Source organism: Schistocerca piceifrons, chromosome 6 (assembly GCF_021461385.2).
Source record: "Schistocerca piceifrons isolate TAMUIC-IGC-003096 chromosome 6, iqSchPice1.1, whole genome shotgun sequence".
NCBI classification, from domain to species: Eukaryota; Metazoa; Arthropoda; class Insecta; order Orthoptera; family Acrididae; genus Schistocerca; species Schistocerca piceifrons.
This window is the reverse complement of record NC_060143.1, coordinates 390646074-390662508: the sequence shown is the minus strand read 5'-3', so window position 1 is coordinate 390662508 and position 16435 is coordinate 390646074. Positions and strand designations below refer to the sequence as shown.

General features: G+C 44.4%; 1 protein-coding gene and 1 pseudogene across 4 annotated transcripts in view; both read right to left on the bottom strand.

Moving 5' to 3' along the window:
• The window catches only part of LOC124802513 (mesocentin-like), a 629570-nt gene that overhangs the window by 194011 nt on the left and 419124 nt on the right, over positions 1-16435 (bottom strand). The window lies entirely within an intron of this gene.
• Positions 7007-7124, bottom strand: LOC124803640 (annotated as a pseudogene).

Sequence of the window (16435 nt, the reverse complement as noted above, 5' to 3'; positions counted from 1 at the left end):
AGAATGAATCAAAGATAATCTTTCCCTGATCTTTATCGCGTCGGCGGTGAGTTCACGCCAGTGCTCTGCTAGTCGTCTCAGGGTAAAGAATTTACATTATGGGACATAACGGTTGACGCGGAAGCTTTAATTACATATGTTTTTTCGATGTTCTGTTGTTGTTGTGGCCATCAGGCGGAAGACGGGTTTGAAGAAGCTCTTCATACTAGTCTATCACGCGCAAACCCGTTCAGATATGCATAACTACTGCGTAGCTATTGCAACTACATTCATTTCAACCTGCTTGCTCTAGTCAAGCCCTGGTCCCCAATAAATTTTATTCCCCGTACTTCCCTCGACTACTCCTTCATGCCTTGGGATACGTCTTAAAAACGATTCCTTCTTTTAGTAAAGTAGTGTCATTTATCCCCATCTCCCATGCGATTCAGTACTTTTTCGTAATTGTCCGGTTTACCCGCCTAACTTCTGTATTCTCCTGTAGCATCACATTTCAAAAGCTTCTGTTCTCTTATTCGTCGTCCACATTGCACTTCTGTACAACGCTACGCTCCAGAAAAAATGCCTCGGCAGAAGACTGCCTAAAATTTACTAAAATTTAAATTTATATTCGACGTTAATCAGTATTTCTCATTTTTAGAAAGTCTATTCATTCTTCGGCTAGTCTGCATTTTAAATCCATGGTTTTCAGTTATCCTGATGCCCGAATAAGAAAAAGTCACTTATTACTTTTAGTTTTTCCTAATTTAATTGCCTCAGCGTCGCCTGATTTACACGGTCCACTCACATTAATGTGATCACCGGTGGCAGAACTAGCACTGGACGGTATATAAAGCGTGTTACGGGGGGGACGCAGAAAATAATGGAGTCGTTCTGGTAATGCGGAAACGGAGCGATTTATCTGACGTCCAAAAGATCATTATCATTGGCTTTCGGGTCAAGGGTGGAAGCACTTCCGAAACGGTTAAGTTTGTAAAGAGTGGTTAAGGAACGCCGTCCGTGCCAAAATGGCACTATCTAAAACCGGCGCCGACGCAACTGTGGCGCACCACTTAGTGAACGTTGGTATGTATGGGCCTCCTCAGCAGACGCCTGCGTCGTCAACATGCTGACGGCGGCTGGGATTTTCGCGCCAATACCGCAACTACACTGGTGGCGACAGGTGGCCTTTTCATCGGACAGATGGTCAATGGCGAATAACGCTCTGCAACAATCGTCGGCAGGCTCCAGGCCTGAGGAGGGACTGTTATGGTCTGGAGAATGCTTTTATGGCATACCCGGGTGTTCTCGTCATTCTGTAAGGCACAATGGATCAACACACGTATGCATTATCGTTTACACAGCATGTCCACCTCTATATGCAGTCTGTTTTTCCCCTGCACCATAGCATCTACCAGCAGGACAATGCAGCGTGTCACAGAGCTCGCAGTGTACATGGATGTCTTGAAGAGCAGCGTTCACCCGTGGCAACCAAAGTCCCCATATCAGAACCCCAGCGATAATCTGTGGGACCACGCCTATAGGTCTGTTCGTGCCATTAATCCTCGACCCAGAAACCTAGTGAAGATGGCCACGGCAATGGAGTCGGGATGGCTCGACGTCCCTGCCGTTATCATCCAGGACGTTGTCACTGACTCTCTTCCTGAATGTCCGTGTAAAAAAAAAAAAAAAAAAAAATAAATAAAATAAATAAATAAATAAATAAAGAAAAAAATTGGATGCTCAAGTTTTTAACAGGTGGTCCCATTAATGTGACTGGACTGTGTATTTCACGTACATTTCACCACCCTTGTTTTACTTCTGTTGATATACATTTCAAACTCTTTTCAAGTTTTGGATGCATCTTTCAAGAAATGGTGCCTTCGCCTGTATCCTCAGCAAACAGTAATGGCTGACGTCAGACACAATGGCCCAAGTCTTAATGCAGTAGACAAAAATATACCTTGGAATAACATTAGATAGAACTCTAACTTGCAAGCAGCATCTTTGAAACGTAGCTGCTAAAGTGGAAAGGATCTATTGCTCAGGTTTTAAGAGCCATAGCCTTAGCTTTATGATACTCTATTGCTGTACAGTTCTGCTCGTTCTGGATGAATAGTGCTCACACTAAGAAGATAGACGTGTAACTCAATCAGGCAATGCGGACAATTAGGGGATGTATTCAGAGTACAAAGATCAGAAGCTCTCATGGAGGTCTCTCAGCTACACATTCATAGAGATGTTGCACAAACAGAGTACAAACGTTTGAAATAAAGACAACCATCATATTGCACATCAAACAACCTTGTTGGGCCCACTTTGTCAACCATTCACGGAAAATCCAGTGCGAGCTATCGTCAACAGTCAACAAATGTCTAATTGAGAACCCTTCAACGCGGATATTTCGGATTCGATCACCCCCAGACATCAACAGACACGAACCGGACAAGGCAAATGTGGTATCCTAATGTAAAGCGGGGATGGGCTAGTCCTGCAACTTGTGACTGATGCCTCCTTACAGTCAGTCCATCATATCGTTGCTGACAGTCCTCTTCGAGCGTGCAAAGGAACGACAACGAATATTCAGCACGCATCGGATGAAGCCATAAAATCGATCAGGGAAGTAGATGTGGAGACGTAAGATTGTACTATCTTGTGAGTCAGCACATTTGTCCATAAAGGTAATATAATTTTCAGCACACGATAAATAAATAAATGAATAAACCTATTGTCAACGCACCGCTGAATCCGTTCCGGTTGATCCTCCGTGCCTGATCGTGGAGTTCTTATTTAAACATAACGACAGAGGAGCCTGGAATAAGAGCTCCACTTAGAAGTGTTTCTCCCGCAATAGCCGATTTCGATCGTCTTGCTTTCCAATTTTATTTTTTAATTACATTTCTATGATGTTTTCGCAAAAACGGAAACAATAAGAAGCGTTATTAAGTCTCATTTTTCCACGACCTTATGAATGCCGTTAACAAAAGCACATCATAAAAAAAGAATGACAAAAACAAATAAATAATTTCTTCCTTCAATATCTCGGTGGTTCCTTTTCGTCAATATTGTTCTCTAAACCGACGGTTGTGTGGAATGCTGCCACGACTGTTCCCTCGTTTTTGGTTGATGGTGCAAGCTATTGCCTGCTTCGTAATTTGAGTGTTTGCATCTCTGCCAAGAACATTATCCGCGACTTATTCACCAAAACACAATCATATGGCAGTTCTGGCTTTTCCACAGATAGCGCGGAAATAGGGACACATCGTTTCCAAAAAAGTAACATATGAAACGTTATCGCTATTACCAGACATTAGGTCTTTGTTGAGAACCTGTGATTTAACTTAAATTCAAGACACAGACCGCCAAGCACAATCGATACAGCCAAACCTTGCCGTAAGTGGACCGGCGTGGTTCGGCGTGTCGTATTCCCCGTCTACGTCTACTAAATCTACAGCTACATCCGCAAGCTAAATTCTCGTGTGCGTCCAGTCGCAAATCGTGGACGGGAATAAAAACTGTAGGTAAACACCTCCGTGTGAGCTCGAATCTCTCTAATTTTACCTTCATGGCCTTTCCGCGAGATATACGAAGAAGGAAGCAATATATTGCTCGACTCTTCTAGGAACGTGCGCTCTCGGGATTCTGACAGTAAACCACATCGTAACGCAGGATTGATCGAAAGAGGGTTCTGTAAGCCATCTTCTTTGTTACTGGACTACGTTTCCTGAGGATTCTTCCGGCGAATCTTCATCTGATGTCCGCCTTACATGTGATTAGTTCCATGTCGTAGTTCCACTTTAAATCGTTCCGGATGCACATTACTAGATATTCCAGTTATGTATGCGCAACACGTTAAATCTGTTTTTTTTTTTTTTTTTTTTTTTTTTTTTTTTTTTTTTTTTTTACCAACTGCCAGTCCCAGCATCAAGTAGCGACTGCGAGGTGATCCTTCTTTCGCTATAATTTTCTAACGTTTCCATTTCTCCATGCACAGCAGCATTACTCGCAAACAGCCTCATCCAGATTCTGATGTTATCCACTAGCTTTTTTAAATGCAGAGTGAATGGTAATGGTCCAAAAGCACCCCCTTGTGGAACGTCCAAAATAAGTTTTACTCTGAAGATTTCTGTCCGTTAAGAATGACATGTTGTGTTCTATTTGCTGGTCTGTTATACCGTACGCCTGCATTTTTGTCATTAGGCGACAGTGCCGAACTGTATCGAACGCATTCCGGAAATTAAGGAACACAGCACTGACCTGGACGAGAACAGAAAGTGTTTTACAACTCTACCATAGACGTCAGTGATATAAAACTATCGTGGTGTGCGTCTGTTCGACGACTAGTCCTGAAAGCTGGAATGATACGCACATATCTCCAGTCACTGGGAACGCTGCATCCCACCAGCAGCCTACGGCTCCCACACACGAGAAGGCCGAGTACCAGCTCTGTGACTCGGCGTGGTGCATTGTGGGCCTGCCGAAAACCCTACCGGACCGGTTGAGCCACGCCAGTCCATCTCTCTCAGCTTCCCCAGACACTGCCAGTTTCCCTCAGGGCAGGCCCATTTGACTTGCTAGATTGTTTGTACGTGGCGGCCTTCGTACCTTATCTGTGGCGGTAACGATCGTGAGATTCCATTCATACGCTCACGCTTAACTTGGCAGTATGAGTAGGCTTTACAGGGTTGTAAGAGCCTTATCACTTTCATGCGCTCTTACGCTACTAGTTTCAGGCATGTCGCACAGGAAAACAAAAGTGAACAGTTGGAAACGGATCACAACCAGTCACCTCTATACAGCCCTATAAATTCCGGGGCCCCTGCAGTTTCTTGAGGCAGTTGCTGTTTTACCTTCGAACAATCTCCCGCAGGCGGGGACGAAAAGTCACGTAATTTGCATCGACCATGGCCCAAGTGACCTTCAGTTTTGACTGCAGTAACTATAAGTGGCAATCAAACGAAAATGACACAGATGGGGAAAAAAGTAAACAAACTATTATTATTATTTCAAAAAGGCGTAAAAGTTAATATATTTATCATGTTGTGAAGCAACACGGACAATGACTTCAATGAAAATTGTTTGCGGTTAACAAGGCAGATAGGAAAACCTGAATAAATTGTTTATTATTTCAAAAATAATGGAGATAAAGATTAATACATTTCCCCATTGTGGGACAAGACGGTCAATGCCTTCCATAAAAAATGTTTGCGGCTAAGCATCCATGATTATACCCAGGCGTACAAATAGACGGCCACAACTATCTATTTTCACGGCTCAAAAAATATGGAAATCGCAAAAGGGTGAGATCGGCACTTTATGGAGGATATACACTGAAGCGCCAAAGAAAATGGTTCAAATGGCTCTGAGCACTATGGGACTTAACATCTGTGTCATCAGTCCCCTAGAACTTAGAATTACTTAAACCTAACTAACCTAAGGACATCACACACATCCATGCCCGAGGCAGGATTCGAACCTGCGACCGTAGCAGTCGCGCGGTTCCGGACTGCGCGCCTAGAACCGCTAGACCACCGCGGCCGGCGAAGCGCCAAAGAAGCTGGTATAGGCATGTGTATTCACATATAGAGATAATGCAGAATATGGCGCTGCCGTCGGCGACGCCTGTATAAGGCAACAATTGTCTGGCGCAGCTATTAGATCGGTTACTGCTGCTACAATGGTAGGGAATCAAGATTCGAGTGAGTTTGAACGTGGTGTTATAGTCGGCGCACGAGCGGTGGGACGCAGCATCTCCGAGGTAGCGACGAAGTGGGGATTTTCCCGTATAACCATTTCACGAGTGTACCGTGAATATCAGGAAAACATCAAATCTCCGACATCGCTGCGGCCGGAAAAAGATCCTGCACGAGCAGGACCACGACGACTGAAGAGAATGGTTCAGAGAAGTGCAACCCTTGCACAAATTACTGCAGATTTCAATGCTGTGCCATCAACAAGTGTCAGTGTGCGAACCATTCAACGAAACATCATCGAATGGGCTTTCTGAGCCGAAGGCCCACTCGTGTACCCTTGATGACTGCACGACACAAAGCTTTACTCCTCGCCTGAGCCCGTCAACACCGAAATTGGGCTGTTGATGACTGGAAACATGTTCCCTGGTCGGACCAGTCTCGTTTCAAATTGTATCGAGCGGATGGACGCATACGGGTATAGAGACAACCTGATGAATCCATGGACATGCATGTCAACGGGGACTGTTGAAACTGGTGCAGGCAGTTTTACAAGTTTCTTTGGCTCTTCAGTGCATAAGGGCTTTCCCAGCGATACTTCTGCAGCGTACTTGAATCCTGTAGAAGTATTGCTGGGAAGCCCCTACATATCCTCCATACAGTCCCGCTCTTCCCCAGTGCGATTTTCCTATTTTTTGAAGTCTGAAGGAAGACATTCGTGGCCGTCGTTTTGCTTCGGACGAAGAAGTGTTTGCCTGCGTTCAGTCTGGTTTCGCAGACAACCGCAAACGTTTTTCCATGAAGCCACTGACCGACTTAACTGACAGTGAGATACTACACTAACAGTTACTGCTATTACTTTTGAAATAATAAACAGTTTACTTACATTTTTTCCCCATCAGTCTCGTTTTCGTTACATTGCCCCTCATACACGATCCAGTGACGTTAACGTGACCACCACCTATGTTCGACGTCAAAATTCGACTCTCAAACGGCAGGTGGAAGCACTGGCAGAGTAGGGTATATAAAGCGTGTCTGGGGGGCGCTGAAAATAATACAGTCTTTGTAACGCCGAAATAGAGCGATTTATGCGACCCCCAAAAGGGCATGATCTTTGGCTTTCGAGCCAAGGGTGAAAAAGCACTCCGTCATCAGGCCGCAAGTGGCCATCGGGACCATCCGACCGCCGTGTCATCCTCACTGAGGATGCGGATAGGAGGGGCGTGTGGTCAGCACACCGCTCTCCCGGTCGTTACGATGGTTTTCTTTGACCGGAGCCGCTACTATTCGGTCGAGTAGCTCCTCAATTGGCATCACGAGGCTGAGTGCACCCCGAAAAATGGCAACAGCGCATGGCGGCCCGGATGGTCACCCATCCAAGTGCCGGCCACGCCCGATAGCGCTTAACTTCGGTGATCTAACGGGAACCGGTGTATCCACTGTGGCAAGGCCGTTGTCTAAGGGTGAAAGGATTTCCTAAAAAGTCTGGTTGTTCGCGTGCCGCTGTGATTAAAGTATACCGTGCATGGTAAAAGCGTGCTGTCCAAAACCGGCGCCGAAACATCGAATTAAGGGGCTATCAACAGTGTTTCTTCAACGACCGTTCAGCGAACGATGCTGCATATGGGCCTCCGCAGCAGGTGCCTGGTTTATGCACCCATGCTGACTCCAGTTCATCGGCAACGAAAGCTGGAATTTGCACGCTAATACCGCAACTGGAGGTCCACCGAATGGCGACAGGTGGCCTTTTCAAATGAATGACGTTTTATGCTCCAGCGAACATCCTGCAACAATCGTAGGAAGGGTTCAAGCCGGAGGAGCGAGAAATACGGCCTGTGGAGTGTTTTCGTGGCATTCCCTGGGTGATCTCGTCAATCTGGAAGGCACAATGGATCACGACAAGTTTGGATCTATCCTTGGGAACCACGTCGGCGTCTACATGCGGTTTGTTTTCCCTCGGCATGATGGCATCTATTAACAGGACAACACAACGGGCCACTCAGGTAGCAGTGTACGTGCGTGGTTCGAAGAGCACCAAGGTGAATTTTCCGTACTTCCATTGGCCACCAAACCACCCGGATTTAAACCGAATCGAGAACCTGTGGGACCACCTCAATCGAACAGTACGAGCCTGGGACCCCCAAGCGAGAAGCACAGTGCAGCGGGCCACAGCACTGGGGCCGGCATGGAACCGCATCGGTACTTCCAGAACCTCACTGACTTTCTTCCTGTACGCCTCGCAGCGGTCCGCACTGTGAAAGGTAGTTATTCTGACTTTTGACACGTGTTAACATTAATGTGACTGGACACTGTGCCTACAAAAACTGCCTGTTACTCAAAAGTGGTTATGTGAATTAGAAGGAGAAAAAGAAACCAGCTAAGGCCTTGTTCACGAAATCATCCCAGTCTTTGTCAAAAGCGATTTACAGAAAAACAGGATGGCTGAACAATAATTTCGATATCGCTCTTTCCAAATTCGAGTCCAGAATCTGTATCACATCCGCCAATTTGATTGGCAATCCATAAGATTTTCTAAAGTACGCCGTTTACGAAAAATATCGTTACTTCTAGAATTGTCTGAGAGTGTTAAAAGAGTCAGAGGAACACCCAAGGACACCTACCCTCCAACAGCATTTCATTTCTCCTCATCCTTCCGTACCCAACAAAATACGCGACTGTACTGCAGAGAGATGAGAACACGCCTGACAGGAAAGCTGGCCCCATTATAAACGCCCGAGAGCACTGTTAACGGTGCAGAAAATTCCATCTTGTAGAGCACTTCACAACAGACGAAAGTAAATTTCACCACATTGTGCGAACATATTACAGCATGTTCGTTAATTGGTCAGTACGCACTTGCCACTCTTGCAGCCAACAGGAACACACCGGCACAGCTTTTCTCCGTGAACCAACCAGAATAGTGACATGAGCGGGTTCGAACGGAGGATGGATGGGTATCGATTAACTTCTGGTCGATTTCTCTTTCGTTATTTGATTGTGTGCGGGCGGAAAACGGTGGCGCGGGGTGTTGGGGGGGGGGGGGGTTGTCACGGGGAAAAAGTTCCGTAAAGGTTTGAAATTGTGTATATAATCTGTTGGAAGCCGCTAATAGTTCTCACTCTCAGATACTACATGAATGTAATCAGGGTAGTTTGGGCGCCGTTAGTTCCGCTGACTCAAGACATACGCTGTTTCTAACTTCAGTACTTGTTGTGGTACATCCCTAACGTTTAGGTTGTATCTCTTAATGAGTACATCAAAAAGCATTTTATATTCGATCAATGATTCTATGAGGCACTGTGTACCATAAAGGTCCAAAGCACAGACACAAAGTTCTGAGGAAAACACATTTAACCAACTCTAAGCGCACTATATTTCCTATAAAAATTATGAACCCATTTTACTTTATGAAATTTTAATTAATATTTAGGTTTATTATTATTGTTAATATTAGTTCACACAATTTTCACATCTAGGCTAGTGGCGACAGTGTTTTTCTGACTGTTGTGTGGTTTGTAATTAATGAGACACTAGAATCAGAACATAAAGGGCAGATACAACCCCACACACACACACACACACACACACACACTCTGTTATGACCTATCCCAAAACTTCATGGTCCTCGTTATCATTATTTTCATTAAGCACCTTACCTGGCTTGAGGTCAGAAAAACTGCGTATTACTCGCACAAAGTTGACACGGCGCAGTGGCTGATGGGAGCGACTGTAAATGAGAAATGCCTTCACGGTCGCTCCCATCAGCCATCGCGCCGAGTGTTAACTTTGTTTGCGCGAGTAATACACTTCCGGCATGAAATACACTGGTTTTGTTAAGTCATGAAATCTAGTAGCTTTGTTAAGCCTATGTGGTTCTTCACAAACTTGATCTAGTAGTTTATTTAAGCCTTTGTGGTTCAAGATTGATATTTGCCTTCCGCCTGCGTATTTTTACACTAGATTCTGCAAGGCATCTACAAAATGTCGGAAGATAAATTGTGGTCTCCTTCGATGTGACTTGAAGAAAATGGTGGTCTCACACAACCCCACTAAAGAATATGTCACTTCAAGCAACAGTTCATTCCTCGCAACTTGTTGAAAACTTCATCAACGTAAAACTTCTGAAATGTAAATTGTTGCCATGTGCACCAATTTTTGGTTTGGTAGTGAAGTCGATAACGTTTTTAATGGTCCTGAAATAATCAGCATCCGTTTTACAGACTGGAATACTGAAACCATGGCAAGTGAGGTTTTTGTACGGGGATCTCTTCAAGAGGTTCCACCTTTCAAGAAGAAATGGGCGTCAGTGTAGCCAGTGACCGTTGTACAACAATGAAAATTTGTGGTTTGGGCCCCTATGGAAGCTAATATCACAGAATTCTGTCAGACAGCTTTTCGCAAATGATCAAATATACAGTGTAGGGGTACTGCGTACATAAATTTGGTTCACCATAAGATCAACAGATGTCAGGAGCATGCAAACATGCTACAATCTCAAAATCGACGACGGCGTGCTACAGGCGCCTCATATGTAATACTGAAAATCAAACTTCTAGTGGCCCTGGAAGCGTTAGATTGGCAACCGGCAACGGTGACGTGGTGATTTTAGCCGTTTAGTAACATAGATCCCCGCGCCGTTAAGTCGCAACAGCTTGTAGCTAAATCAATTGGCTCCGACGCTACAGCCTGAACTGCCAACATTTGCTCACTTGCCACGCTAATGCCCGTATTTGACTACAGGATTTTTGTCAAATACACGTTGAAAAGACGTTTTATAAAAACTTTGACGGTGTGCTAGGTACTTTCACCGTGTCTTTTATAAAAGTTAGAGCGTTGCCCTAGCTTTTATAACAAATTTGTCAAAAAACTTTGGACCACTAATGCGGGCCTAACAATGCCACGGCTGATGTTTGCCGCTAGGACTGCGCAACTAATGCTACGCTCCTCGCCACTATGCAAAGGACTTAGCGTGGAGTGGTAATAACATTACAGCCAACAAGACCTCCCGCCGTTAATCCAAACTGTACTCGATTACTAAATGCTATATGTGGGTCTATTTGCCAACGAGATGCGGCCCAAGGAATGGGAGGCAAGCCAGCTTCGTCCCACTGTCGGTGCGTGGCAGTCGTCTCGGAATGCGCAGTAAATGTCACGGATTCGTGGCTGATGATGGCATCACTTGATGGCAGTGAGATCACCAGAAAATTACCTCGGAAACTGCGTCAGCCGCCCAAGGGGTTAATCAGCTGATGCGCTCATGTCCTGGATGACATAAACTTGACAGGAAGTCCCCTAAAGTCAATGTCACGGGCTCTGTAAACTCGAAACAGAGACGCAAGGGAATCTCGCGAACGCAACGTCTTCATTCGTTATTTTCTCCTATTATTATGATTATTATTACTCGTATTAACGCTTTGTAAGTGGCGACTTACATAGATTTGTAAATAGTTTTTCTTGACAAAAACACAAAACCAATAACATAACTACTATATTACTGGAACAGATTTACCGTAGGGAATGTCAAATGGTCTTCACCTTTACCTCTGCAACCACTGTTCTGTCTTCAGACCTGATCCACTTCTCCTCACAGCAAAACTGGTGTGATAAATGGCAGCTAGCCCTACATGTAGAAAAATGTAAGTTAACGCGGATGAGTAGGACGATAAACCTGTAATTTTTGGATACAGTATTAGTAGTGTCCTGCTTGACACGGTCATTTCAATATCTCGGCGTAACGTTGCAAAGCAATATGAAATGTAAGGGGCCTTTGAGGACTGTGGTAGGGAAGGCGAATGGTAGACTTCGCTTAATTGGGAGAATTTTAGGGAAGAGTGGTTCACCTGAAAAGGAGACCGTATATAGGGCGCTGGTGCGACCTATTCTTGAGTACTGCTCGAGTCTTTGGGATCTGTGCCAGGTCGGACTGAAGGAAGACTTCGACGCACAGCTTTCCGGGTTGGGAAGGAGAGCCTGTTCCCCGGCACGAATCCGCCGAGCGGGCTTGTGTAGAGGTCTTGTGACCCGGCCAGTCTGCGGATGGTTTTTAGGCGGTTTTCCATCTGCGTCGGCGAATGCGGGCTGGTTCCCCTTATTCCGCCTCAGCTACGCTATGTCGGCGTTTGCTGCGCAAACAAGTTCTGCACGGTCGCGTACACCACCAGTACTGTACCACGCAAAAATAGGGGTTACACTCTTCTGGTGTGAGACGCTGCCTGAGTTTCTAGGTCCCCGGTTAACATACAATACAATACAACTCATGGTTGCAGAATACTAACACGAATTCTTTACAGAATAATGGAAAATGTGGTAGATGCCGACTACGGAAAAGATCAGCTTGGATTCCGGAGAAAAGTATGAACATCAGAGTCATGGAACACGCGAGGCAATACTGACCCTATGACTTATCTTAGAAGACATGCAAACCTATGTTTATAGCGTCTGTAGACTCAGAGAAAGCTTTTGACAATGTTAACTGGAATACTCTCTCTGAAATTCTGAAGGCAGAAGGGGTAAAATTCTGGGAGCGAAAGGCTAGTTACAACTCGTACAGAAACCAGGTGGCAGTTGTAACAGTCGTGGGGCATGAAAAGGAGGTAATGATTGGAAAGGGAGACAGGGTTGTAACCCGTCTCCAATGTTATTCAAGCTGTACACTGAGCAAGCAGTAAAGGAAACAAAGCAAAAATTTGGAGTAAGAATTAAAGTCCAAGGAGAAGAAATAAAAACCTTGATGTTTGCCGATGACATCCTCATTTTGTCAGAGATAGCAAAGGGCTTAGAAGAGCAGTTGAAGGAATGGGCATTGTCTTCAAAGGCGGATATAAGATGAACATCAACAAAAGCAAAACAGGGATAATGGAATGTAATCGAATTAAATCAGGTGATGCTAAGGCAATCAGGTTAGGAAACGAGGCACCTAAAGTAAAAGATGATTTTGCTATTTTGGCAGCACAATACCTGATGATGGTCGAAGTAGAGAAGATATAAAATGTAGACTAGCAATGGCAAGAAAAGTATTTCTGGAGAAGAGAAATTTGTTAACATCGAGTGTAGGTTTAAGTGTTAGAAAGGCTTTTCTGAAAGTATTTGTCTAGAATGTGACTACGCACGGAAGTGAAACATGGCCGTTAAACAATTTAAATAAAAGGAGAATATAAGTTTTCGAAATGTGGTGCTACAGAAGAATGCTGAAGATTACATGGGTCGATCACGTAACTAATGAGGAGGTACTGAATAGAATTAAGGCAACAATAAATTTGTGGCACAAGTTGATCAAAAAAAGGGATCGGTTGGTGGGACACATTCCATGACATCAACGTCTCACCAATTTAGTGTTGGCTGGAAGTGTGGGGAGGGGGCTAAAAATCGTAGAGGGAGACAAAGAGATGAATACAGCAAGCAGACTCAAAAAGCTGTAGGTTGCTGTATTTATTCGGAGACGAAGAGCACTGCGCGAGGATAGAGTGGCATGGAGACCAGCATCAAACCAGTCTTCGGACCAGTGCTTTTTTTTCTAAAAAAAAAATTTGTGGGTACTCCGACACTGGATATAATTTAGCGAAAATTACTTATAACTGAAGCATGGGATACCACCCGTCTGCCGTCAAATGAAGCAAGCGATACCGGGAAACACCCAGACATACAAGAGAATGTGGTATCGAACACTTCAGTTTACATAATCTCAAATGAAGCATGCGATTCCCATCAACCGCTCAATAATAAAAGAAAATAGTATCGTACACTTCAATTGACCTCTAATACCCCTCAAATGAAACAGGTGAGTCCAATCAACCCTCCGACATACAAAACAATACCAGGAAATATTACCGAACACTTATTTCAACCTATAAAACACCACTAAAAGACACAATACAACAAAAACCATCCACACCTATCATGAACAACAATAGAAACTACACTACAAAAATCTTTTGTAGCCTTGTTTGGCTCTCGAAATGGCATAGATGATGGGTGGTATCCCGATCTTCAACTGACCCAATTTTTAATACAGCTGAAAATTTATTTAACTACACAACTACAGTGTAACTTACATTAATAGCATTACAACAGTTTCCAAACTGACTTTAGTTCATGGCTGCAGTAGTCTTCACGCCTTCTTACTTTACTCTTGCTATCAGTAGCAAGATGTCTGCCTTTCATGAAGCAAGGGCGTACATAGTCCATGGGCTGGAACAACATCAGTGGAAAACCAAACAACTTTATGAACATCAGATTGCTGAATGTGGAAAGACGAACTGAAGCTCTTGTTGGCGAGACGATCATACTCATTTGGGAAAACCCCACGTTCACATTCACTCGTCGATATAGGAACACATTTCAGTACATTCTGAAGAGGAAGGAGGGATACTGGCATTTTCTTCTCCATCAAATACTCCCGAACTAGCTGCCAGCGATTCAGCTGTCGAGAACGGTTGCTGCAGCTTCGAAATTCTTGAAACAGTCAATGACATCGCTTTTTCCACCAAAAACTTCACTGGTATCGTTCGTATTGCAATTACCAACACGAAAAATGAAATAAAAAATGTACGTCCTTGAGTTAAATCTTTGGTACTCTTCCAAGTTCTCCCAAAAAAAAAAAAAAAAAAAAAAAAAAAAAAAAAAAAAAAAAAAAAAAAAAAAAAAGACAACTAAGGTCATCAGTCCCTAAGCTTACACACTATTTAACCTAAATTATCCTAAGGACAAAGGGCAAACACACACACCCATGCCCGAACTCGAACCTCCGCCGGGACCAGCCGCACAGTCCATGACTGCAGCGCTAGCGCCGTAGACCGCTCGGCTAATCCCACGCGGCTCCAAGTTCTCAACATCGTAAAAAAAAATTTTGTCGACGAAAAAGTTTAGGGGTACGCATCCCCCAGCGTTCCCCCAGAAAAACAGTACTGCTTCGGACTGAAGACCACAACAACAACACACATTGAAGATAGTCTATTCTGTCCCGCGGCTCCGTACTATTTTATCTTTGGCGCGACGCAGGCAGTGTTGAGGTTTTTAACTGTACGGTGCAGGAACGGTACACAGAAGTTGGTGGCGCAGTGCGTTGCGGACGCAGGATCCACGGCGGCTGGCCACGGTGGGAGCTGATGTAATCTGCACGCGGCGCGTCCTTGCCCCCAAAACCGGCCGGCGGCGCACAACCGCCGGACGCCGAAGCCGACGCCGCCTACTGGAACAGGCGGACCACGCTTCTGGCCAATCTGCAAAGCGCTGGCTGGAGCTCTTCTTCGCGGGGCACAGAGCGATATATCGCTGTACAAAACCGGTGCAGAACACGGTGGCGCACGAAACACCGCCTCGACTCCTAGACTGCTCATTGTCGCCCGCCAACTGTCATCAACTGTTTCGAAGCTACTGCGACTGCGTTTTGTATTGTGAGTATTGTTCCTTTAGTATCTAAGTAGCTGACCCGACGAACTCTGTTCCACCTTAAAGCCAATAAATAATCAGATTTTGGATGTTAAGTTCAATTTTTATTAGGAAATACAAATAAAAAATTAAGTATTTTAATGATTCTTTATTCTTTATGTTTTTAGGTGCATAGCTTCCACTCTTCAATTAAGTACTTGTCATACACGACATTTTTTTGTTTTATTATCAGGCGCAAGAACAAACAACGCAGATGGTCTTCCGAGCCGTGAACATGCCACATATAATTGACCATGTGAAAAACATGAATATTCCAGATTTAAAGCACGAACTTTCAAGGATTGGCCTTGTGATTTGTTAATGGTCATGGCGAATGCAAGACGGATCGGAAATTGAAGTCTTTTAAACTCGCCGGCTCCAGTGGCCGTGCGGTTCTAGGCACTTCAGTCCGGAATCGCGGGACTGCTACGGTCGCAGGTTCGAATCCTGCCTCGGGCATGGACGTGTGTGACGTCCTTAGGTTAGTTAGGTTTAAGTAGTTCTAAGTTCTAGGGGACTGATGACCTAAGATGTTAAGTCCCATAGTGCTCAGAGCCATTTGAATTTGGATCTTTTAAACTCAAACGGCATATCGGTTGGGATCATCGGGATCCTCGGATTTTCCTTTGAGTATCGTCGCGTAAATAACATTGTTCGTCAATTTACTTACCACCAAATGCGTACCGTTGCACAGTTTTGGTTGGTTTATGTTTCAAAGCATGATTATTACAGAGCCAACTCTTAGGCGTAAAATGTGCGGTAGTAAGCCAGGCACATCCAAGGAGTTACGTATCTAAACGTTGCTCGATTCAAATCATCACGTGATAAATCTCTTCTTGTGCGTCGAAAATTATCTACACGTTGATCTCTGTTGTTCGCTCGACGATTTCGCATTGCCAACCGAGCCGTTTTACGTGCTGCCTCACTTTGCTCTTGTGATTGAGAAGCACGAAGCCGAGACATACTAACGCGGCGCTCTTCACGGGCAATTTGTTGTTCTTCTTCAGTCCTTTCATTCGCAATGTTTTCTACCGTTCTTGCACTACCGCTTTGTCAAGAAATATTCGATCGTCTTGGTCGCGGCATTGTTAATGATAATTCAAAGAAAACACAAATTATTTCTTTAAATTTTTAATTAATGATATATACTGATTCTTAACCATAGACGTTTAGCTGTCATTTGCGTTTTGTTATTCCATGTCAGATGCGTTTTTGTTATACCACGTTTTATAGTGACGTTTAGCTGACATTTGCGTTTTGTTATTCCATGCCAGATGCGTTTTTGTTATACCACTTTTTATAGCGGTCGAACGGGATAAAAAGTATCCTATGTCCGTCTCCTG